Below are 24,797 nucleotides of genomic sequence, written 5' to 3'. Positions count from 1 at the left end.
ATTCAACAGAGAATGGTGGAAGAGTATGGACCACTCGTGTGGGGATTTTGTTGTAGACAGAGGCGGAGGAGCCATAGCTCGTAGGCAATGTAAAGTCAGGTGAGAGTTTTACATGTTTTTCTTTCTTTGCCTGCTTAAGGTGTTTATAAGCTGATGGGAATGAACTTTCAGAGAGAAACGATGGTGCAAAAGGGAGAGGGAATGATGTCAGGGGGTAATCACTGAGCTGAGGAGAGGGGGCGGGGTCCTCGTAGACAGCTCGGCTGTGGCAGAACCAGGAAAGAAGGGGAGACGTGTCAGTCAGACGTAGGCACTGGCGGGAACACAGTGGATGGCTCTTCTCATCATTCCCCTGGAAATGGGAAGCAAGTCGTCAGCTGAGCGTGCAAGTGGGAGCGTTGTACAAGGTCTGAGGACAGAGCAAAGGCATAACATACCTTGGAAATGGGAGAGTTAAATCAGATATCTAGTTAATTGTCAGGCAGCATTAGGGGCCCTGGACATCTGTGATCATAAAAATGAAGATAAGGCCAGTCAACACGCCCAGCCATTCAGCTTTGTTAAAACATCCCCTTTACCCCGAAGGGACCAATTAAATGTATTCACAACTTGGAACATATCTGCCAGGTAGTATACTACTGACAGCCACTTGTCATCACAGGGATACGTGCTTTTTTGTTTAAAAAGAGAAAAGATGACTACTCTGACGGATCTTTTAAGTATTTCACCATGAGATGTCCAACAACCTTCTATGTGCATCGAAGAACTTGCACAGACTTCGGCTCGCTACAGAGTACAGTAACAATCCCACGACATTCAAAAGGTCTTGTGTATATAAAATTAGCTACATCCACGGCATTCTACAGCAATGTCTGTACCTCTGCCTGCAGTTTTGCTGCTACTTCCTGCTGGTGAATGAGGCGATGGATGGATTTTACCAGTGGCACTTATCTCAGAGTTCTTATATTATTTTAGTCAAAGCAGCCAATCCTTCCATGTCTACATGGACACAATTTTACGACAGAATATTGTTTTAATAAAAGAAATGATTTACCATCAAGAATGTCTGCTCCCTGGTGCATCTTCCCATTAATGCCGCCTCAAAAGTAGTTCTTTTCTGTGTTCAATTACCGAAGTGGGATCTAGAGATGACCGTGAGCCAGGGACTTGTTAGAAATGTCTATATTTAAAAAAAAAAAAAATCTATAGTTTATCCAATTGTACGGTGAACCTTCAAATTACGAACCTATGTAATTTGTTCTAAAACTTGTTTCTTCTAAATTTTCAGCATTTTCTACACCTTCCAACAGTTGTTGCAACAGTATTTGTCATATGTTATGTGAGCCATATTTATTATGGCAGAGCGAGAGAAAACAGATAAATATAAAACCTAACTTCCGGGAGTGATAAATGCTTTAACGCTGGGTAGGCACAGAGGGACAAGTGAACAGAATTTTTATAGGGTCGTCAGGGAGACCTCAGTGAAGGCGGGGCGGTTGGGCCCAGATAAGAAGGCAGTGAGAGCTGTGCAGGGATATGAGGGGCGGTATCCGGGGAGAGTGGAAAGGCCCTGGGGCAGGACCGGGCTTGGTGTGTCTGAGGAACAAAAGAAGCCAGTGTGGCCAGCGGGGAATGAGTGAAAGGTAGAATCGCAGGCCTCAGGGTCTGAGCCCTGGGCAAGTCCCCAGCTGCCAAAGGTCTCCTGCCCACCAAGCACCCTCCTCTGACGTTTGGCCAGTACACCCATCAGCCCGTGCCCTGTGTAGGTCCCACCTTCTGGCCACCATCAATGGCTCCCTCCAGCAAAGGGAGAAGGGGCACCTGGTGGATCAACCGGTGGCCAGCCAGCCAGCCAGCCAGCCATGGCTACATTATACTGCCCACTTAACCCATTCCTGTCCGTGGGGATGACAGCCTTCACGGGATTCTGGCTCAGAGAGAGCTAGAGAAAGCCTGGGGGAGCAGCCGAGTCGGGGGCTCACACAGGCAGTGGCCAGGCATTTGGGCCTCTCTCTCGGAAGAGCAGGTACGGACAGTAGGGAGACTGCGGAGGAAGGAGGGGCCCGAGGACACCAGGGTGCAGCTCCCTCTCTCCTCCACTCTTACTGAATGGGCCACGGGAAGAAAGTTTCAAAAGAGAAGAAACGTCAAATGCCGGTAAGAGTTGGGCGAACTTAGCACAGGACTTGGCAAGGTACACGTACGTCACTGACGTGGTGAGCGGCCAAGTGGCGAGGGTGGGAGTTTGGTTGGAGGGGCTCAAGGCTGGACCGAGGACAAGGACAGCGCCTGCAGGAGTTTTGCGGAAAGGAAGAGCAGAGGATGGGGCAGGCTCGAAGGGCAATATGGAGAAGCTTAAAATTGAGCAAGTGCAGGATTTGTATGCTAACGGGAATAACCTCCTACTAGGAGAGGGAGGGGAGAATTGCAGGAGCTCAGTCCTTGAGTAGGTGAGAGGGACAGATCTGGCCCCTGACGAGGCTGCCCTCAGGGCCTGCATTATTCTTATGTGACTAGGCCATGGGAATTTCAGGAATGTGGCCACCACTCAACCGGGATGGGGCCTTGGTCTGCTGGGTGTGGCCACATTAGAGCTGGTCCCAGCGCCTCCTCCCAACCCCCAGTGCTGCCAACTTCTCATCTCCGGGCTTAGAGCCCAGGACGACTCAGCTAAAAGTTTGGTTAAAGAGGTTGTACTGAGTGTGGAAATAGCTAAGTACTACTTCAAGGAGGCAACAGAGCAGAGACTCTGCAATCAGGAGAGGAGCTTGGAATCCTGGCCCGGAAACATGCCTGCTGGTTTTGTGACCTCAACAAGTCCCTTCCCTGGGTCTCGCTCTTCCCATCTGCAGTACAGAGAGGAGAACTTACCGAAACACCTGAGATTGTAAGGTTCAAACGGGATGACGGATGTGTAAGGGCTTCGTCAAAGCTTTTAAACAGAAACATGAGATACAAATGCCATAAATTGTCATGAGGATTAATTTACTAGATCATCTTCCCTATTTATTTCACACAACAGGCACAGCTTGTGGAGGAGGCATTTCTAAGGACACATTTCTGTGCCGCCCCTTCCTGTGGGTTTAATTTCGTAACTGGACTTTTAAGTTTTTTTTTTAAAGATAAGAACAAGTCTCAGCTTTTTTCCAGAGCTCTGAATATCATTATAGACATAAGTATATCGCTGCAAGATCATCAGTTGAAAGGGAGGGGTGACATATTATCTTCAAAGCTTCCTGGGAACCTATTAGATGCTAATCACAAAACAGGGATATTCCAGAAAGCAAACACCATCCTTGACACCTCTCAGATTTGATACTCTTTCCCTGGGCTCCCATCAACATCTCTGCTGGAGGTAAGAGAAAATCAAGCCCCTCCGCAGAGAATGGACCCTCTGAGTGCTCCATGGCCTGCTATGGCCTGATCTGTCTGTGACTAAGGCCGAAACGCCCCGTGGTTTGCGTAATCGGGGGAAAAAGGGTAAAGGAATGAATAGTTGTTGGGCATATAGTATATTGGGAACTGGATCAGGCCCATTACCCAGGTCATCTCATCATTGAGCTGGGAGGTAAGGGAAACTGAGGCTCAGGAGGTCAAATCAAGTCACATGACCAAGAAGAGGCAGAGGAGGAATCTGAACTCTGTTTTACCTGCTCCAAATAGCCTGCTCTTTCTGGTAACAGAGTAAGTAAGTGCTTCATAAGGTTTCTTTAATGAATGAGTGGATGAATGAATAAAGTCCTCTGGATGCAAAACTGCCTCGTCACAGGACATCAACAGCCAGAAGGCACAGCCCCAATTCAGTAGAAGCAAACAGCCTTCTAAGATTTGTATGAAGTACTCAGAATTTGGCTTAAATAACTCCAGAGTTTCCCAAACTCTCCAGTGATAAGATCTCAGGCAAGCTGCAGAACCTGCTGGGAGCTGGTTTATCCATTTCTAGTCTTTGGGGCAGAGGAAGTCTTGCTCCTCCCTCCCTTCCAGGAACAGGGCCACAGGAGTTGTAGCTCTGGTCCTGGGCTTTCAAGTCCTTGAAAGATGAGTCCCGGCTTGTAACCATCCCGTAGCCAAGACTGGCTACATAATTCGTGGGGCCTCTTGTCCAAAAATTAATAAGAATTTCAAGATAGCGACAGCAGAGCACCAAACCAAGCCCAGGGCCCTTCTGAGTACGGGTCCTGTGTGACTGTTCAGGCTGCACGCCCATGAAGCCGGCCCTACCTGTGGCCATTGATTCGGGAGAAGGAAGAAAGATCTTAAAAGGAAATTGGTGGGCCATCTTGGGAACACCAAAAATATGACAGATAAAGAAAATAACCATGGAGATCAGGCTCTGGTTTCTTGAAACATACAATTTCAGAACAGAAAGCATGTTTTAAATTCATCGAGCGCTACTCTTCCATTTTGTAGATGAGGAAATGGAGACCCAGACGGAAGCGGTGACCTGGGGAGTTGCGGGGTGCCGCAGAGAAGGCAGACCCTCCCTCGATCTCTTTCAGTCTTCTGTCTTTTTTTACCTCCCCGGCCCCCAGTAAAATAAAAAGGGTTAAGTCAACAAGAACCAATAAAATGGGGGAGGAGGCAGTGGTAGTTGAAGAGGAGTTTGAGAGTGGGTGAGTGGGACAGGAGGAAGAACAGACTAGAAACAAGAGATCCGAGTGAAAATCTGGGATTGCCCCTACTCCCCTTTCCAGAATGCCAGTAGCAGGTTTCATACACACACCCCACCCTGACCCAGGCAGGAGATGAGAATGACTCCCAGAGACTACTATTTGAGATTCTTCACGATGAGCTGGTTTCTTGAAGCTCCATCCTATTAGACTGAAGCCCCTGGAGCCTAAGTCTGGCTTATGTGCAAAGAGCTTTGTAGGTTCATAAATGAGAGCTGATGGTCAAGCCCCTCTAGACATAGAAGATAGCTTCCAACTAACTTGAAAGACAGAATACGAAACAAACAAATAAATGGGAAAAGTAATGGGGAGAAATCCGAGACAACTTCAAACTGACAACCTCCTTGAAAAGAGTAGGGATGATATTGTATCCATGAAATGAGAACCAGAAAGCCTTTTTAAAAATTCCTGAAAACAAGGAAAACCTCTGTAAGATTAAATATGCATGAGTCTAAATAAAAATTCAATATGAAGAATAAATCCGGAGAAACTTCCAGAAGATAGAACAACAACAACAACAAAAAAGACAAAAAAGATGAAAATAATAGAGAAAAGATAAAGCAAGAGGATAAGACTAAGAGTTTGAAAGCCAACTACTAGAAACACCAGGCGGAGAGCCAAGTAGATAAAATTATCCAGTGAATAAGACAAGGAAATTTCTCAGAACTAAAGCATGAGTTTCCAGCTCCAAAGGGCTAGCACAAGGGATGTGCCTAGCATGGGGAATGAAAAAGACTCAGAGTCAGGTACACCCCCGCAGTGTTTGAACATCAGGGATACAGAGAAGATACTATAAACTTCTAGAGCGAAAAAGAGGAGAATCAGAATCAAAGGACTTCTCAACACATTGGAATCTAGCGTACAATGGACCAATGCCTCCCATATTCTAATTAATATCTTACACTTCTATATCCAGCCAAACTGTCCATCAAATGAGGATAGAATGAGATATTTTCAGACATGCAGGAACTAGTTATTTACTTCCCTTGTAGCCTTCCTTTGTACCTTTAGTAAACTACTGGAGATCATAATCCAATGAAACAAGGGAGTAAAACAAGAAAGGAACATTTGGAATCCAGGAAGCAAGGGATCCAGAGGATAAGAGGCAATGTGGATCCCCACAATGGTAGTGGGTAGAAATTTCCAGATGACACCTGTACCGCTTCCAGTCTGTACAACGTGGAAGGAAGGCTCTGAGAGGGACGTCTCTAGGAACAAGATGAATATGACATATTTGAGATTATGGAAAACATTACTGATAGAATTGAGGCAGACTTTATTGGGACATTAGGAAAAAATAATGATATATAATAATAACGGTAGACATGTAGAAAATCAGGCACCTGGGGAAAAAAGGAGGAAATGAGTAACTCTAGTAAAAGTGATAGATTGAATGACAAAGTTGTTATGGGCACAGTATTCATGTGGTTCTTTAGTGAATGACATTTCCACAATCATAACAAAATGTGTCCTGTCAGTATAACTAAATCGTTTTATAACTACGTCGAGGAGTAGAAGAAAGGGGAATTGGGGAGGTAGGGATGATCCGAGTCCTATTTATCATGTGGGGACTCAGAAGTAGTGTTGGCAATGAAATTTGGCAATTTCAGGTGTACATGGTGATTTTTTGACACGTGTATGTAGTAGCACAACCACTACCCAGAAAGTGACTTGGAGCATTGCAGTCAATCCCTACCCCCAGTCACCGAACCCCCAGCAAACGCTGATCTCCCGTCTTCATTATCGTTTTGCATTTTCTAGAGCACAGCCTTTTGGAACTGACTTTTTTCACTTAGTAACGTTTTTGTGGTTCAATCATGTGGTTGCATGTATTATTACTATTACTTGCTGAGTAGTATTCTATTTGGATACAGATTTGTCCTTATCCACCTGCCAATCAATGGACATTTGGAGTCTTTCCCATTCATGCACAAGTCTTTGCATAGACATATGTTTTCATTTCACTTAAGAAGTATCTAAGAGTGGAATTTCTGAGTCATGCGCTAAGTGAATGTTTAAGTTGGTGAGTAAATGCTAAACCGTTGCTTTATATTCTAGCAAACACTTGGCATTGTCAACCTTTTAAATTTTATCCACTTCAGTGGGTTAAGTAATGGTTTCTCCTTTGGTTTAAATTTGCATTTCCATAACGACCGAAGATGTGAAACATCTGTTCATGAGCTTATTTGGCATCTTATTTTTTGACGAAGTGTCTGTTCAAATCTTTGCCCAATTTTAATTGTCTTGCCTCATTATCAAGTTGTGAGAGTTCTTTGTATATTGTGGACACAAGTCTTTTATGTATGTTTTGCAAACATAGTCTCCCAGTCTGTGACTTGCTTTTCCATTTTCATAATTGTTCTTTCAAAATGCAGGCAATTTTCATTTTTATAAAGTCCAAGTTTATGATCTTTTTTTTGTGTGTGTGTTCTATTTTTTAAAATCTTTGCTTAACCCAAGATCACTAAGATTTTCTTTTTTTTTTTTTCAAAGAAGGTTTATAGCTTTAGCTTATTTTTGTGCATACAGCCAACCAATGATTCCAGCCCCTTTTGTTGAAAAGACTATTCTTTCTTCCATTGTCTCGGCACCTTTGCTAGATGATCAATTGACGATACATATGCGTGAGTCTATTTCTGGACTTTCTATTCTATTCTGTTGATTTATATGTCAACTTTTACTTGATTACCTATCGTGGTTACTGTTAGCTTTATGGCAGGTCTTGAAACTACAGTCTAAGTTTTCACTATTGTTTTGGTTATTCTATATGCTTTGCATCTCCATATAAATTTCAAAATTTGCTCACTAAATTTTTCAAAATAAGCCTGCTAACATTTTGAGTATCATTTGTGTTTAATCTGTAGATCAATTTAGGGGAGAATTGACGTTTTAACAATATTCAGTCTTTCGGTCTGTGATTATGGAATATCTCACCATTTATACTTGTCTTGAGTCTCTGTGATGTTTTGTGGTTTTTGGAGTACGGTTATTGCACATATTTGTTAAAAATGATCTCTATTTCATAATGCTGCATGTGTGTGTACGAGAGAGAGAGAGAGAGAGAGAGAGAGAGAGAGAGAGAGAGAGAGAGAGAGAGAGAGAAGGTGGGAGGGGCAGAGTTTTCTTTAAGTTCCCCACAGCTGAGCAAAAGAAAATTGGTTAATTAAGGACTGCGGTTTGCTGAATCCCAGTTAAGTAAGATTTTACTGTGTTTGACATTTGAGTTAATAGCTCTGATTATGTCACACCCCATGTTCAAAAAACTTCACCGGGAAATAATTACAGGATGCGCTCAAAGAATATAGTGTCAATTTACAAAAGGAAAAGTTGGAAACAACGGAGAAAGCTGACTAGATAGTGCTATATTCTTACCATGCAGCCACAAAAATGACATTACGCAACAGACGTTTTCGGAGTGGGGTCGAATGGCTTATAGGGTCAGGCAGGCGTCAGGGCCCCCATGCGTGTTCTGATTACAGGAGCTCTGTTCTAATCCCTTTTAGCTTTTGAGGTTCCTGGTAGGATTTGTTTAAAAACAGTTTCAGGGCGTAAAATGTTTAAAAACATTATTGCAAAAGAATTTTTAATGACCAAGAAAGATGTTAATGGAATTATAATCAAATTAGAAAAGAACCTGTATTTTATATGCCTGTTTGAGGGGGGGGGAATATTTGTACAGAAAAAAAATTGGAAGGTTATACACGTATCAAAATGTTAATAGCAGTTATATCTGGGCGGTTAGATTGCGAATTATTTCTAAATGTTTGTTCTCATTTGTATTTTTCCAAATAGGTACAATGTGAAGTGCATTATTCTTTAATAAGAATAGAATAAACTACAGATTCCTCGGCTTGTCATTCGAGGCTCTCCACCATCTGACATTAAATGTCTTGCTGGACTCCTTGCTAAACCCTATCGTGGGTTTATCGTGACTCATCATAGAGTCACAAGTTTGGCCTCAGAGACTTACTCACCACTTCGTGGCTACGCCCCCCGTTTCCCTGTCTCCACACCTCTCTCTGGCTTTGTCCTCTGTCCAGAACGCCTCAGTCGTGCACCCCTGCTGCCTCCTGGAGTCAGTCCATTCGGAACGAATGTGATTAAACGTAAGTTAAAGGGGAAAAAAAAATTCAAAACTAGATAGAATGTACAATTTCAACTAGTTAAAAAATGCAACAATGTAAATGACTTACAGGAGCAGCACCTGTATATTAGAATTATAAATCTTTGTATTTTATTTTACTTTCCATATCTTCTATAATGACCTATTAGATAATAAAAAGGAAAAACATTATACCCATTTTAAGGCCCATATCAAATGCTAACACCTTCAAGAACTTTTAATAAAAAAAAATTAATAACACAGTTTTCAAACTCTCTGGCCGGCGCCTCCTAACCGCTTGACTACGTCTGCATGTGGCATGAAACAGCACAGAGAGCCCAGGCTCCGGAGGCCGCCCTGGGGTTCGCCGCCTGTGCCCGGTGGATCGCCTTCCCCTCCGAGTTTCTGATTCCTCCGGTCAGGATTAACTGAGACCATGTGGCTATGCCCTGCAGCCCTGAAAGTGCTGTTCAAACGGATGCTGCCTCTGATGATGCTCAGTCACTCCAGACTACCTACCAAAGGTGACACTCGACAAATGGCTGTGGATTTAAATCTTCTGGCAGTTCCAAAAATAGAGCAAAGATCTCTCTGTACCCGGAAATGTCACCAGTAGACTGGGATTTAATAAAGTGCTCCAGGGAGCCCATGGTTTTCATCGTGATTTGGTTTCCCTTTGCCGTTCCCAGGACTTGTGGCTTTAGTTAGCTGTCCCACCACTAGGTCAGCCAGCAGTGGGCTCTGGCACGGCCCAGGGGTGCTCTTCAGTGTTATTAAAAATAGGAAATGACAGGCCAGAGCAGCGCTTACACCGAAGAGGACTCTGCAGCCCTGGGCAGGGGCCATCTATTGCGCCTTCTCTAAACGAGATCACCCAGAACAGAGCCCGTGTGGGGGACGGCCCCGGCCATGGCCTTTGTCAACGGGGTGGACCGTGGGAGGGACGGAGGGGGCGGCCACCTGAGCTGTTCCGTCCTCCTTCCTCGGAGGGGGTGCTGCAGCCCCAGGAGGACAAGTGGCCTACCAAGGGCGCGCGCTGATGAGTGACAGCTGGCTAGCCCTGGAACTGGAGCCGACGCGTGTGTCAGTCGGCCGGCTGGCGATGCCCTGAGGGGCCAGGAGTCACAGGAACGCCCACACTGCCCCACGCCCCGGCCCTCGCGAATGCGGACACCGCCGAGCACGAGTCGGCGCGCCTCTTCCCTCGAGACCCGACCACGGGCCCCCGAAGAGACTCTTCCCAGACGAGGAGGGACCCGTGGCGCACTCCACACTTGGCTACCGTGGTTCTGTCACAGGTGAAAAGCGACTGTGAAATGAGATGACGAGAACCACGCAAAGCAGACGCACCAAGGAGAGGCGATCTGCCGAACAGAGAGAAGGCGGGTGGACCCCAGGGCCGCCGGAGCTCCCAGACTTTTCTTTTTAAAGACAAACCCTCCCTTTTTAAAGACGTTTCTGGATTTTAAAATGCTGACTCAAGATGTTTTAAAATGGCCGAGGCCCAACAAAATGAAACTGCCCGTGGGTGGCCAGCATGTCCGCTTCCAGGGTGGACATTGGTCTGGCCAATGGCAAATGAGTCTGGGCTCTCGAGTTCTCTGTGGGGTTGGCGGGAAAGACCCTTGGATGTGAGTCAGTAACGAGTGACTAACTTGGTCTGTCTAAGCCTCGGGTCCTGAAGATGGAGACCATAAAACCTACGTCATGGGCTTGTCGAGAGAGTTAGATAAGACCACGTAGGGAAATTACTTTGAAACATAAAGCGACGTACCAAGAGTTAATATAATAGTAATATGCAATGTCTCTTTAAGCCACCAAGCTTAGACAGCTCTGGGTTTAAGGCACATGACTCCAGGAATTAACCCCTTGAACTGCATTTAAGCCTCTAACCAAGAACACTACAGAGAGTCAAGCATCTGTGAGCTCAGAGTGAACACGTCTAAATCTCAGTCTATACTTACTAGAATATTCATTCCAAGGGCAAGGTGGACAGAAAGAATACAGAACTGCAAACCAGAATTCCAATGCCACCGGGGCCATGTGTCCCTGGGTAAGTTTTTTCTTCACTCTGGGCTTCAGTTTCTCCATCAACAACACGCGCACACTGGACCAGCCTCCTCCCAGCTCCACGTTCTCAGATCTGAGTATCCCGGTGAGCTTAGCTTCCCAGTTCTCCGGCCTGAGCCCGGCCACGGGGGCCCTGCCTGTGTGACCTGCTGCTGCCCCATCGCAGCCAGAGCCTCTGCTGTGTGTCCAGGCAGTGACACAGGTGTGCAGGAACCCGGGTGCTGCATACGGAAGGGCGGCCGGTCTGGGGGCTGGAATCGACCACTCAGGCTGAAAGCAGCCGGACGGGGGAGGCAGACAAAGGCCAGCCAGACAGAGGCGCCGCGGACACCCGGGGGAGGCGAGGTTTCCCCTCTGCCTCTTAGGGTTTTCAGCTGGGCCTGAGAGTTAAATCGACACAGGGCAGATCAACGGGAGAAATACGTGCAGATTTCTTTAACGGCAGTTTTATGTGTCACGGGAGCCCTCATACGGACACGAAGACCCGGACAAGTGAGGAAACTTAAATGCCTTTACACCAGGTGACACAGAGAGAGGCAATTGTAGGAAAGAAGCTAAAACACCTGGGGATGCCAAGGGACGGTAGAGTTATTCTAACAAGGTTCAGAATCCCTTGGGGCCGGCCTCCCATCATGGTAGGAGGGTGACTTCCTTTCCGCCACAGGGAGGCATCTTTTCCAAGGAATTGCATCTCCTGCTTTTAAGGAAGAGCAGGGAGGTCAGAGCGTTTTTCTTGAACCTGCTGTTTTTCAAGTGCCTTTAACTGGAAATAGTGACAATGCCAGGTGGCACCCAGTGGGGTGACGTGTCCTGGTCCCCTCCAGGAGATGGTGGTGTCGGACTGGCTCCTGCCAGCGATGGCAGCCCTGGGTGCCACCCGTGCTCCCACACACCGCGCCTCGTCATGGAGTGGGTCTCCTACCCGAGGCCACAGGAGGAGGCAGGGGCTTGGGGAGACCGTGAGGTTTCCGCCGAGGCTGTCACCTGGGGGCGCGGCGGGGGTCACCCTGTGCTCAGGCCGCTCCCTGTGTGCCCGTGGGCCATGGAATTTGCGCCCGAGTCCCGCTCACCACTTTATGCCTTGAGTCATCTGATCCAGGGGTCCCCAACCCCACTGGGCCACAGACCAGTACCTGTCCATGTGGCCGTTAGGAACCGGGCCACACAGCAGGAGGTGAGCAGCAGGCAAGTGAGCAAAGTTTCATCTGTATCTGCAGCCGCCCCCCCAGCACCAGCATCACCGCCTCAACTCCGCCTCAGGTCATCCATCAGGCATTAGGTTCTCACAGGAGCGCTGGTCTCTGGTGCCACAAAGCTTGGGGACCATTGATTTAATCTTTATAACAGCTCTACAGGGGGTCAGGTTTCACTAAGGAAAAAAACAAAACAGAGAAGCGAAGTGACTCCTCTAAACCCTGCAGCAGTAAATTTGTCTCAGGGTGGGAGCCTGAGTCCTTCCACGTGGTCTGTGCTCACGACCCCCGCCCACCCCCGCTCCAGTGGCCTCCTGGGAGGCAGCGTTCTGATTCTGTGACTTCATCTGTGGTTTCAGTCTGGGATTCTGACGCGGCCCTCTGAGGATCACTCCCATGATCTCACCGCTCGTCTCCCCAAAGCCAGAACCACAGGGCATGAACGGACCCTCTGCCTGACGTTAGACCAGTCCTTTGCCCTCTCTGGACTTGGCTTCCTGGTCCACGAAGGGGGAGGAGCGGCACAGGACACCTGCCGAATGCCCCACGCTGACATCCTGTGCCCCTGGGTGTGCTGGTGCCCGCCCCGCACCCCCCCCCCCCCCACACACAACCGAAACCAAAATCCCCTGCTCTATCTTCTGAGGCATCGCTGGCCGCCTAGTGGCCAGGAAGAGCAGGGGGCCAGATTAGCCAGGTGTCCGAGGGGCCCTTCAGATGCACGAGGCCTCTGTTCTAGGAATTTCTACAAGTTCCAGAGTCCCAGATGTCAGCAGAGCACTTCTAACGACGAATGCCAAATGCTAGAGCCACAGACATCTACGGGACTCCTCGGACCTTTAAATGACCTCAGCAGTGCTGGACGGGAGCCACCTGGGGCCCCCGCGGCCATCCCGAGATGTGTTCACACCTGGTCTAGGCTGTTCCGAGCCTCCCCAAGAGTGAGTCAGGGAAATGACACATTACCATATGTGGCGCTTCCGGGGTGACTCATGCGAGACGGAGACTCTGGAGGCAGGGAACCGCTTCGGGGCCCTGGGGTGAGTGTCCTCATTCCCAGCAGCCAGGGAGCCTTCTTCAACATTTCTCGCGATAGTTCTGTCAATTTCCACATCTTTGAACTCTTCCCCGGAAAACGCTGCAAATGATGAAAAGTATCTCACCCTGCCATGTAAACTGGGTAACCCCGAAGAATGAATCTCTTTTCCCTGCACGTGGGACTGAGAGAATGGAACATGGGGGGTGGGGAACAGGATATGTTGGGGAAAAAAAACAAAAAACAGGTAACATCCTATCTTTTGTCAGCATCTGCATCCTAGCAAAGGAGGAGGTGCCTTGGGATGCAAGCGCACAGGTGAGATCTGGCTCTCTCCCAATTCCGTTCAGTTTGGCGAATATTTATCGGCTGCCTCTGTGTGCAGGAAGCTGTGTGAAATACCCAGAGGGGGCCGCCCCAGTGACACTCTTAGAGGAAAAGCGGCTGAGATGAACTTAACGTCAGGTGCTTTTCATCACATCGACTGTTTTATGTCATCATCACACATCCTTGCAAGGCCGGCCACGATCATTTCTGCTTTTCACCTTGAGAAAAACTGAGGCTACACAAGAGGAGGCCACTCGCCCAGAATAACACCGCTAGGAAAATCGTTAATTCAGAATTTTAGCCCGTTTCTATGTGCCTCCAAGGCCGGAGAATGAGTGCTTTTCAGAGACAGGATAATTTTTCAGAGGCAGAGGAAAAAACACGAGAAGGAAACCCTGGAACGGCACGTCTCTTCTCCTGGGTGGCGGAGCCCCGATAATTCCGTGCGCGTCCTTGTGCTTTCTCGCCCCCCATCTTTTCCCTTTCCTTGGACCTCAGGTGCGGAGGATGGTGTCAGCTGCAGGCTTCAGTCCGGGGGATACGGCCACCTTTGGTCTTTAAAAAGCCCCTCCCCCAGCTTTATTTAAGTAACTAACTAATTCCTTCTATCCCGTTCCCTCCCCTCGCTCCCCCCCCCACACTACTCTGACTCGTTAGTTAGGCGTCTCACTTTGTGCTCCTGTAACTGTGTGTCGGTTTCGTCTGCATGTGTGTGTGTGTGTGTGTGTGTGTGTGTGTGTCTGTATTTGCCTAAGCGAGATCAGCTTTCAAAATCTCATTTTGTTTGTCACTTTTTAAAATGCTCAGTAGTAAAAAAAAAACCAAATTTTTGTTGTAGACATTGTCAAGCGTTTAATGGTGGTAGGTAAGGGACGCATTTTATTTTTTTTTCCCGTATAATGAACTAGTTTTCCCAATACCATTTACCTAAAAAAAAAAAAAAAAAAATTGATCAGTGATGCCAAATTTTCTTATATTAAGCCGCCAAATACACGTGGCTCCGAGCGCTCTACTCTGTTGCATCGATTGGTCTATTGGTCTGTTTTTGTGCTGTTTTTATTTGTTAAAAGTAATCCGTATTTCTGGTAGGGCAAATGCTCCCTGTTTGCCTTCCTTTTAAAAATCAACTCACCTATTCAAGGATCCTTTCTACCTCTTTATACATTTTAGGGTACACTTATTTATAAGCCCCCATGAAAAATCTCGTTCTTTTTATCTGGAAGTTTCTCATCTTTTCCTTGCGTTCCGTGACACGTTTGAAGGGTGCAAACCTATCGTTTTGAGAACACCCCTCGGTTCGCCCTTGTCGGATTGTTTCCTTGAGACTTGACTTGGATTCCGTGATTCTGGCGATTCGATTGATGAAAATGGTATTTCAGTGTAGTTCCAATATGTATTTCTCTTATTATAAGTGATGTTGAACATTATTTTATATATCCACGGGCCATTTTATTTCATTTTTGTAAATTGTATGCTCATGGCTTTTGCCCAGTGTTCTATTGGAATTTTGGAATTTTTCCTCCAAGTTTTAAAGAGTTCTTTAAATATTAACCATAAATTGTTTTTTTAATCTTTGAACATATTACAAATACTTCCCCTCAGTATATCATTTTGATGTTCTTATGTTTTTCACCATGTAAAAGTTTCTTTTTAACTTTCATGTAGTTGGATTTATCAGTTTTTAAAACTGCATCTGGCTTATGGTTTGAAGCGTTCAACAGCTGAATGTTGGTAGCATCCCAATTAAAGCCTCCGCGGCCAGAACATTTGCTTCACTAGATTTCGCCAAATGCCAATCACGCTGGACTGAGCTAACCTGCTCCTCTTTCTGAAACGATGACGGCGAATAATTAACAATAAGACATTCTCTTATAAAGGCAAAATATGTGTCAGCCGTCGGAGAGCTGGAGACTCGCTTCTGGGCTGGCTCTGAGGCAGACTGGTCGCAGACCTTGAGTAAGCGATTTCATCTCACCGGGCCACAGAATGGTCCCTTGCTCTGAGTTCCAACTGTAAGCACCGTCCAGCTGACGGCAGGGATCTGGGGCAGTGCGGAGATGATTGCTAATGCTAGGCCACCTGGCCAACCTGTTGTCACTGTAAATTAGGTAGGGGATGGCCTTGGGAACCAGAGAAGAGTTCTAGGGTCGAAGGAAATGGATATTAGTATTTTTTACAGTGGGGGCTATTTCTCTGATGTGATTCGAGGCACTTCAGAAGGCTTCTACCTTCCGCGCGTGGTCAGTCCCACACGTAGGCCTGCCAGCCTGCCCCAAGTTTCACCCCTGGTCACTCCTTTGGACTACGACGTTGAACGCAGAAGGCTCCTGTTAACGCACCTGCTACCGGGTAGCCATGTGGGCTAGCGCAGGGGCACAGACGGACTTGGGAGCTCATCAGCTCTCTCTTAACAGAGCTTTGAAAGAGTCGGGCTGAGAGAGGCCAAACTCTGGCAGGAAGGCTGAGCCTGGGGTCGGGGGTGGTCCAGGGCATTGATTTGGGAGCAAGCGTCCCTGCGTGACCATTCAGAGAAGGATGTGGAGCCAGACCAGGGAGACATCGGGTGGAAGTGTCGGAGCAGAGGGTCACGGTCTTTGGTGACTGTCGCTTCCTGTTCCATTCCTTGCCCGCTGCCCCCGTACATGGACATGGCTGCTTCCCTAGTCACCCCGCCTCCTGCCCGCCCCTCCATCCTTCCCTTGCATGCAGCCAGGGTGACCGAGGCTCCCCGTTGTCCACAGAGTCCTAAACGAAATCCTCCCAGGGCACTCACGGCCCGTCTCTCCAGGATGCTTGCCCTCCAGCTTTGCCCGCAGACCTTACGAGTATTCTCTCAACAGAAGTGCTGGGAAGTGTGAAGTGACAAGGACAGGGCATTCGTGAGAATCGGGGAACTGCAATTTAAACCCGGGACCTCTCTCACAAATCCGGGTTCAGGCCCAGCAGGGTTGGGAACTGTCTCTCCAACACATTTTCGAACCTCCGGGGTCTCACGGGGCTCCCTCTGCTTTGAGCACCCTTTCCCCATCACGGGCTCGCTGAGGCCCCTCATTCCAAAAGCCTCCAGGATGCCCCATCTGGTGGAAGCCCTCCCTGGTCCCCAGCCTCAGTGTAGCAAGCCCTCCCAACCTGAAGTCAAGTGGCTGCCGCGCTCCGCCCGAGGGAAGGGTGTGGGCGCCACCTTGTGGCCCTGCGCCTTTATTACACTGGGTGCTCACTCTCGACTGCTAATTGCTGCCTATTCCGAAGCTCGTGGGGGAAGGAAGACGAGGCTGTCCCAGCTAGGCTGTCCCAGCTGGGCTGTCCCAGCTAGGCTGTCCTGACGCCTCGCCCCACCCAGAACAGGCCGCTGGGGCGCCCAAGGCCTCCTTCCAGGCGAAGACAGCTTTAGCCCTTGGAAAGGGAAGGTCCTGTTGGTCCCATTTCTGTTCCTCCCTCCTCCCCAAGGTCGCACCAACTCCGAGGCCACCAAGTGGGGCTGCAGCACGATGCTACTTTGTTGGGGTGCAGGGTGGCAGCAGACGAGGATGAGTTTTGAGCCAAGGAGGCCTGGGCTGATCAGCTCCGCGCCACAGGCACACCCCTTGATCTCTTGGGGCCTGGGTCTTCGTCTTCAAAGGAGATAATAATTTACGCCATGGAGTTTCCCTAAGAATCGGAGACGTGGGCATAGACTCTCGGCATCTGACAGGCACTAAACCGCGGCGGCTGTTAACACGCTGAGCGTGAAGGGCAGCCACGCGACTTGTCCAGGAGCGTGACTTCCCGCCCTGCCCAGGGTCGTCTCCCCTCGGTGGTCCCCGGGCGTCACGTCACTGCGCTCACGCCGCGTCGTGCTGTCACCGGCCCCGCCAGCCGGTGAAGGGACAGGTCCATCTCACGGCTTCGTGAGCCTCTGACACGTTTCTGAATTTTCTCAGGGGAATTTATACCCCGGTTAGGAACATTTAAACCAACGCGAATTCGTTTAGTGCCCACAAAAAACCCAGGGAGGCAGGTATAAGTTACCCGAAGGGTAAACTGAGGCTGGCGGAGGCGGGGCCGACTCGCGGCTTCTCCACCTGCTTTTCCGCCGTCCGCGGAGAGGAGCCGGGGGGAGAGCTGCGGGCCCCCCGCTCGCCGCGTCTGGGAGCGGGACTCTCGCACCTGTTGTGGGAATTCAGTAACATGGATTCTCAAACGTGACGACAGCTCGCAGCGTGGGGGAAAAACGAACAAAAAAAGGTGTATTAAGATAGAAAACATTCGCGGCGCATTCAAACGTGCCGTCCCCGAACGCTCATGTTCCATGGGGGGGGGGGGCTCTGTCATCTTCTGATCAGTCCCGCTCGGTCCCGCTCGGTCCCGCTCGCTCGCAGGTGACTCTCCGCCCTTTTCACAAGGGCGCAGCCACCACGATGAGCGTGTCCGTGCGGAATGACGCGTGTGGGCGAGGCACCCACCACGCAGCAAACCTCTGCATGTGACAAGCTCATAGGTGGAGAAGAAGCAGTCACATGACGGGCTCGTACCCTAAAGAGGCGAGAGTGCAGGACCACGCGGGCCGGGCGAGGCTGCGCGCGCACCTGCGTGTGGCTGGGCCTGCGCCCCGACATGCCCGTTCACCCCATGACACCTGTCTGCTCAGTTTCCCCTGTGGCCCGGCCCCTCCCCGAGAGCCGTAGCCACCGGTGGGTGGAGCCAGGAGGCCTGTTGCCCACGTGAGCTCCTGTCCTGCACCTTTCTGGGGCCAGTGCCCACCCCACCCCCCACCCCCCGCCCTGGGGTCAGGCAGCCTGTCCTGTCTCCCTCAGCCCCCGGCAGCCTCTGTCCCTGTGGCCTGTCCCCGTTTGCTCCCAGAGCTCCCTGAGCTCCCCCTGGTTCCCATCGCGCCCCCCGCCCCCAGAGATCCCACGGTACTGAGACAGGATCTGCTGGGGGGTGGAGATGATTAAAGCAACACTTGTTGGGTGGATCACAGTGAATCCGGGACCCGTTCGGGAGACTTTCGGTTCTTACTCACGCCACGCCGTTGGGTGAGCTACGTCAGCTGCCACCCCAGACTCCTGAGCGAGGCGCCGTGCGCGCCCGTCACCGACACCGCTGCTGACCCCTCAGCGGGAGCTGCGCGGCAGGACACAAAGGTTCGTTTCACTTCACAGAGAGGCTGGTGGCCCGCCGCCATCCCCCAGCCAGGAAGCGGCGGGGCGGTCCTGCCTGCCGTCCCGGCCGACGTTCGGAGCGGACGCGGGATGATGGAAGGGCCACCCGTGTGCGTCTGAAATTGAGAGGCCCCCGCATCCTAGCCCCGGGGCCGGCCGTCCGGGGACCATCTCCAGTAAGAGCCCACCCGCAGGGCTGTAGTAACTCGTTATGGCAGGGAGCAGAGCGGTCGTCACCATCGCTGCCCGGTTAGGGGCCCTCTTCTCACGAGCTCTGCACACCTTGCGGCCCGCACTGCTACACGTGCGGCTGTGTGGAGACAGCGCCGGGCTCGGCCTCCTGAGCCTGAGCCCCTCCCTTGTCCCCTCCTGAGGAGCTAAGGCAGCTGGTCCCCCAGTGTCGGGGCTGGGGGGAGACGAGGCTACGGATCAGGCCAAGCGGCCAAGGGAATGTTCCAGGCTGTGGAGACTTCTCTGCCAGGCCCAAGAGGAGCCAGCTGGCACCCCTTCTGGGCAAAGCAGACCCTCTGCTTGCCGGCCCCAGCCGGGCCCCCAGTGAGGACAGCACCGGAGCCGCCCAGACCCCTGTCCGGTCGTTGACAGAGAAAGACAGAGATTACTGGACCCCCTAGTAACGAGCAGACTGTGTGGCGGGTAAGGGGGCGCAGCAGTAAAGTGAGAGGGAGACCCTCCCCCCCACCGCACGCGCCCCATCCCCTGCATGCCAGCCGGCTGGCCACAGGGCACCCCTGAGCATGGCCACAAGCCTCCCCTGAAGCCCAGTGTCTGGCCGGCCCGGGGGCCAGGGACGTCGCAGAGACGAGGATGTCTGGAGCAAGGAGGACCGAGCTGCCGGACGCCTTCCTTTCAATCGGGAAACAAGTCTCAGAGAAGGGAGATGCTTGGGCGAGCGGCAGTAAACCAGACACCAGACCCCCTGACTCCGCTCTGTGAAAGTTTCTCAAACTGGGGTCCTCCTTGGGTCCTTGGGGGGATGTTTAGGAGTCCAAGAATTCTTTATGAAGACTTTCGATTGGCCTTTTGTAAGCTAAGAAACAATGTAAAAGAATATTATTTGCATATCCTAGACCGGGATCCCTAAACCACTGCAGAGCAGTACCGGTCAGTGGCCTGTTAGGAACCGGGCCGCACAGCAGGGGGCAAACAGCAGGCGAGCAAGCGAAGCTTCATCTGCATTCGCAGCCGCTCCCCAGCTCCCCGGCGCCAGCATCACCCCCTCAGCTCCGCCTCAGACCATCAGACACTAGGTTGTTATAGGTGCACTGAGCCCTGGGGACGGCTGCTCAATCCCATCCGGACAAACCCCTCTGACTGGGGACTGCCAGGCTATGCGAGCCTCTGCAGGCTGAGGAGAGGCCACATGACGTCAGGCCACGGGAGGCCTGCGGGGAGGGAAGTGGAGGGCCGGCCCCGGTGGAGGGCCGGGCCAGGCTCTGCAGGCTCCGAGGTCTGCATGGTCCACACAGCTCCTGAACGTGCAGCTCCTCTGAATCAGCCCCATGATTCATGCCTCCTCTTGTCTCAGCAAATGTGGCCCCAAGCCAGGGGCAGAATTGTCAAGGCCGTGTGGCAACAGGATCAGCCATCTCGAGAGAACTGGGTGTGCTGAGGTTGAGGCCAGAGGTCGCAGCGGAAATGGGAGGCTGAGTTGTCATCTGGGGCAGCAGGAGAGCAAGCTGGCGCAGGGGACTATGAAAGAGTCACAGAGGAGAAGCCAGCCTCAGACACACGCACCGCGCCCCCCGTCCTAAATACGTAAATTTCTGTGCTTTGAATGCCCCCACGGGGTGCTGCCCACCCACGACCCACAAAGGGGCACCTAACATGGTTCTTAACTCACCGCCCTGAGGAGGACTTCCTTGCGGGGTGGACGAGACCAGGCAGGCGCCGGGAAGCGCACGGCAGCCCTCTGAGCCCCATGTGGAGCCGGGCTTCTCGGGCAGGAGACGTCCTCCCACCACGCCAGGCTGAGTCTCTGTAGTGTTGGTCATGGCTCTGTTTGGGCCTCTGAGAAGCCATGCTTTGCCCTGCCCTGGAGGAGTTGACAGAGTGGCCTTGCAATCTGGGTCAGCAACGAGGCAAGTCCCTACAGGTGGGAGCTTGTGTCAGGAGAGGCCTGGCTGTGAGAAAGCCCTGAGCTCGGCAGGGGACCGAGAACCCACTGTAGTGACGCATCCCTTTCCCGGGCCCGCCCAGAAACTCTTTCTCTGGAGGCAGCAGAGCGTGAGGGGAGGGTGGGAGCTCAGGAGTCACCCAGGGGCTGGACCCAGCTTGTGGTCTGGCTGCGCTGGCTGCATAAACCTCAGTTCCCTGGGGTCGGAGCATCTCGGGGGCCCCTCTGGCTGACTGTGGAGGGGCCGGGGCTGCAGCCAACGCGAGTTGGAAGAGTCCTTACCCCTAGCCCTCCAGGACAGCCTAGACCAGGGTCCCCAAATGTCACTGCCTGTCAGCAATCCAAATGGACAAGGAGCTTCAGAAAGGAGACAGGTGCTCAGCGACTCTTCGGACCCAGGCCTTAAGGTTCTGCTGGCTGGGAATGAAAAGCCCTTTGCTACACAGACTCTGAGCAATGAGTGAATTTCTCTCATTCATCTATCCATCCATCCATCCATCCATCCACCCATCCACCCATCCACCCATCCATCCATCCATCCACCCACCCATCCACCCATCCATCCATCCATCCACCCACCCATCCACCCATCCATCCATCCACCCACCCATCCACCCATCCATCCATCCATCCATCCATCCATCCACCTGCCCGCCCACCCATCCGTCCACCCTGAGCGGAATAGACTGAGCTAATGTCCTGTGACCATCCTAGCACAGGTGGCTGCAGCAGCACCGGGCCAGAGATGGGGCGGTCATTCAGTGCGGCCACTTCGGTCAGCCCCACACAGCAGCACCGACGGGGCCTGGAGATACCGTCCAGTGGGACGGACCAGGAGGCCTGACGAGGCAGGACTTGCAGCAAAGAGCCACTGCTTCTGCCTCGGCCGCAGCCCGGACTGCCCCCTGACAGCAGGGACGGGCCGCTGTGAAGGGAAATGTCGGGGCCTACACTGAGGTTCCAAATCTCCAGGTCGGGGAAATGCACAAAAGCTGGGTATTATCATTATTGTCCCATTGTACAGGTGAGGAAACTAAGGCTTCGAGAGAAAGGTGTCTGGCCCAAAGTCACACTAAGCCAAGACTGGCCTGGGAAACTGGAAGGGGAGAGAGGAGAGGGAGGAGAGAAGGAAGGGAAAGGAGGACTCTGGAGCTCAGGCTGGAATCTGCAGAAGCGCAGAGAAGCCCCAAGCCGCAGGCCGCCCTTGGAGGCCTGGACGCCGGGCGCGCGGGTTCCTCACCGGGTCCCACCTTCTCCCCGCCGGTCCGCCCGGGCTCCCGCTGCTGCGCGCGCCTGCCCTCTGGTGGCAAGATGTAAAAACGCATCGCCGCCTCACCCGCCCCGCCCTCCCCAGTACATCTAAAGGAAGCTGTAGACACAAATCAGTTTGGTACCTACTGTGCGCTGGGTGCTGAGCTGGACAGCAGAGAAAGAGGGAAATGGTCCTGCTTCTGAAGAGTGCGTGGTTTAGGGGAGAAGGCAGAGGAGGAAACAGACCCCAACAATATAATGAGGTAGGGGCTTGGCTAGGGGGAGCGCAGGTGTCACGAACTAGGGCTGGTTTAAAGCGAGGCAGCCCCAAATCAGGAGTGGGAGGGGCCAAGGGTGTTCTCCAACCCTGGCCAGTCTGCGGCCACGCCACGAGCCAGAGGGGACATCAGAGGAGTTTGCAGCTGGGTCTGCAGAGGAGCCGCTGGGCTGGTGAGAGGATGGACGGGATCTCACTGCGCACTGCCCTCACCCGGCCTCACACTGCGCAGGCTCAGAAACGAGGGGGTCAAGTCCTTGGGCTTTGGAGCCTGACTGCCGGGGCACCAGCACTTCCTCTCTCTGGAGGCCTGGGCTCCAAGACGGCGCTGCAGCCTGATTTCTAAGCCCCCTCCTGCGTCCCCAGTCCCTGAACTGCTCTCCTCGAAGCGAGGACTGGCTCGGGACCTCGCCCCCACCCCCCCCCCCCGCGCGCCCTGGGGGCCAGCAGCAGCCTGGTGTGGCAGCTGCGCCATCCAGAGTTTTCACCTGAAGCCTTAGCTACAGGTAGCGGCACATCTATCGAACTCGTCTTCCTGGAAGCCTCACTGCTCAAAGCGTGGTCCCGGAGACGGCAGCATCCGCATCGCTGGGGAGCCGGTTGGATGTGCAGACTCTCGGGCCCCACGCCAGGCCCACAGAACCAGAACCTGCACTTTAGCGAGGGCGCAGGTGATTTGTGCGCCTCTGCAGTTTGAGAAGCGAGACCGTTTTAAGCAAATGGACTGAGGCCACAGATGAATTGCGGAGCGATGCGCGTGCTCGCGGAGGCTTCTCCCCGCGGCGGCACGCGTGCTGGCGCCGGTGCTGGGATCTTCAGGTGCCGGGGGTGGTGGCCCAGGTCAGAGCCTCCTGGCTCCTGCCGTCAGCCCCGCCTCCACGCAGTCGCGCAAAGGCCCTGGGGGCCCAAGCCTGCCCTGGAGAGTCAGGACTCTGAGCTGAAACTAGGGGGTGGGGGGGGGGGGGAATTGGAGTTGGCCAGGCCGACAAATGAGAGGGGGAGGGTTCCCGCGAAGGCGGCAGGATGCGCCCATCCCAAGGAGGGTGTTTTCAGAGGACAGGACTTCGCGGCTCTTACGCGAACACAGTCAGGGAGCTGGTGCGGCTGGAGGGCCTCATAGTCCATGTCTGAATAGCTGAAAGTTATGAGTCAAGCGCACGGACCAGACTTCACAAGGATCGCAGCTTCCGCTCTATCTCGGGCCTCGAGCCTGACTTTGCAGGCGAGGAGAACGAGGTCGAGAGGTGACTCGCCTGAGTGAAAAGGGGGTCAGGGTGCAACCCCTCACTGCCCTCCCGGCTCTGCAGGAGGACAGGCACCATCTGGGGCAACAGACTTGGCCGGACTTTCCCAGTCCGAGTCCTGGCCCTGCCACTCCCCAGCCGTGTAACCTCGGGCTGCTCTTTAACCTCTCTGTGCATGTACCTCCTTTTGTAAAATGATGAAATAATAACCCGCCCCGCGAGGCCGTCACCGGGATTACCTGAGAGCGGCACTTGGCACTAGGAAGCCCCATACGTGTTAGGCTCACTCCTTCCCAGGGCTCCCTCAGACACCACAGGCCGGGGGCCAGACCCTCCCCTGCGAGGGGCCCCTTGGCTCTGTCCTGATGCAGTGGCCGCAGGTTATTTTTAGCTGGGAGGCCCGCCACCCTCACAGTGAGGTCGTGTGAGGCCCGGAGCAGCTGTGCTGCTGTTGGGCGGCTGGTTTTGGAGGAGGAAGCAGGACCTGGTGTGGAAGGAAATAGGAAAACCTCTTTTTCCCACTGGTCCCCTCCTCTGCTCTCTGGAAACAACAGAGCCACCCTGGGGGTGTCAGGGCCCTTACCTCCCCCAGCATTAGGATGTCTGACACCAGACTGGAATGTCTGGGGGGCCTGGGAAGGCAGCAAAGGTCCTGTCCTCTTCACCAAGCCAAGAGCACCACGACTCCATGCTTTCCAGGTGTGAGCCCAGGGGATGTCAGGTGGCTGGGCCTCCTGGACCCATGGTCGCATCTGCTGGGCTTGCCCGTGGTCCCGCCAGGTCGACCCGATTCCCAAGAGCCTCGGGGGTTCCTCCTACATAACCTCGGCCCTTCTCCGCTTCTCCCTGGCGGGAAGGCTTCCTGAGCGGCAGTCAGCCTCTGCGCGGGGTCCTCCCTTCCAGCGCCCAGGCTTCCCGCTCTCCCGCCCCCATCCCAGTGCGGTCCTCTCTCCCCACCCTCTTGGGAACTAAAATCGCAGGTTGCTCCCTTTGTCTTACGCAGGTGGCTCCCACCCTCCTGGAGGCCCCAGGCCCAGGCGTGAAGACGTCAGACTCCTGCGGGGGTGGGGGGGGGCGGGTGGAGAGAGAAGGAAAGAGAACAGCCTCCCCTGTCCGGAGCCTGCGGTTCCTGCCTGCCGTCCCCGAAGGTCCTCGCTCCCCCCCTGACCCTCCCCCCCAAGTGAATGCTCAGCAAGTGGGGATGCTTATGCCCGGGGGTGGGGGTGCGGATCGCTTCGTAAACCACATAAATGTCTAAGCAGTCTGCTGCACACCTGAAGCTGAGATCGATTAACGCTGAACGCCCGCTCTGATTGAAAAATTAAAATTAAAAGAAAGAACGCTCAGCAAGT

At 52.4% G+C, this 24,797-nt stretch overlaps 2 long non-coding RNA genes across 2 annotated transcripts; one reads left to right on the top strand and one right to left on the bottom strand.

The window, feature by feature from the left end:
• Positions 1-1,082: 1,082 nt before the first annotated feature.
• LOC118605128 lies at positions 1,083-20,729 on the bottom strand. Its single transcript, XR_004951931.1, has 4 exons — positions 20,401-20,729; positions 13,002-20,249; positions 10,737-12,211; positions 1,083-1,180 (listed from the first exon to the last, which is right to left on the bottom strand). It is a non-coding gene; the product is annotated as an uncharacterized LOC118605128 (long non-coding RNA).
• On the top strand, positions 7,124-14,949 carry LOC118605130. Its single transcript, XR_004951932.1, has 2 exons — positions 7,124-7,294; positions 8,463-14,949. It is a non-coding gene; the product is annotated as an uncharacterized LOC118605130 (long non-coding RNA).
• Positions 20,730-24,797: the final 4,068 nt, after the last annotated feature.

The sequence above is a fragment of the Rousettus aegyptiacus genome, unplaced genomic scaffold (genome assembly GCF_014176215.1).
Source record: "Rousettus aegyptiacus isolate mRouAeg1 unplaced genomic scaffold, mRouAeg1.p scaffold_m13_p_7, whole genome shotgun sequence".
NCBI classification, from domain to species: domain Eukaryota; kingdom Metazoa; phylum Chordata; class Mammalia; order Chiroptera; family Pteropodidae; genus Rousettus; species Rousettus aegyptiacus.
This window is presented reverse-complemented; position numbering and strand designations above follow the sequence as displayed.